This window comes from Gavialis gangeticus, unplaced genomic scaffold (assembly GCF_001723915.1).
Source record: "Gavialis gangeticus isolate Ggan-Ray unplaced genomic scaffold, GavGan_comp1, whole genome shotgun sequence".
NCBI lineage: Eukaryota > Metazoa > Chordata > Crocodylia > Gavialidae > Gavialis > Gavialis gangeticus.
In genome coordinates, this window is record NW_017729026.1 from 28,798,544 (window position 1) to 28,799,245 (window position 702).

The following is a 702-nucleotide window of genomic DNA, read 5'->3' on the forward strand; positions in this document are numbered from 1 at the left end:
TCATCTCCTAGTATGAACCTCCAACTGCTAGAGGAGGAGCTGGATCTGGAACCAGTGGACCTAAGTGCCCTAGCTAAAGAAATTCCAAGTGGAGTTTGTGCTCCAAATCCCTCAAAGTTCCCCTAGACCCAAGTCTCCTTCTCAGGAAGGCACCTCAGGGGAGGTTGGGGAGGCCAGTGACTCAGCTGAGTCAGCTCCTCCTCCTGTTGTGCCTCTGCCTGCTGAGCAGGGGGATAAGGCAGGATCCCCACCCCCAATGCAGAAGTGGGGGAGTAGTGTAGTGTGGGTTCATTTTGAGGTGGCAGATGATCCCAAGTATGCTATCTGACAGCACTGCTGAAGGCAGATCAACCAAGGCAAGGAGCTGAAACACTTCACCACCATGGCAATGCTGCCACATCTCAGGAGGCAGCACCCCCTTGCCCTTCTTCCTCCTCAGCCTGGCATCAGAGGGAGCATGCCCAATGGGAAATCCCCCGCTTGCTCCAAAGCCCCTATCCCCTTAAAGCAGAGGCAGGTCACCCTGGAGCAGTGGAGGAAAACCGCAGACAAAGGGGGGCACATTGCAAAGGCAAGCGAGATCACCAAGAGCATTGGGGAGATGCTTGCTCTCGATGGCCAGCCCTTCTCCTTAGTTGAGCGGCCAGGGTTCAAACAGCTCATGGCCCCATCCTACCAAGTGCCCGCATGCATCACCTTTAG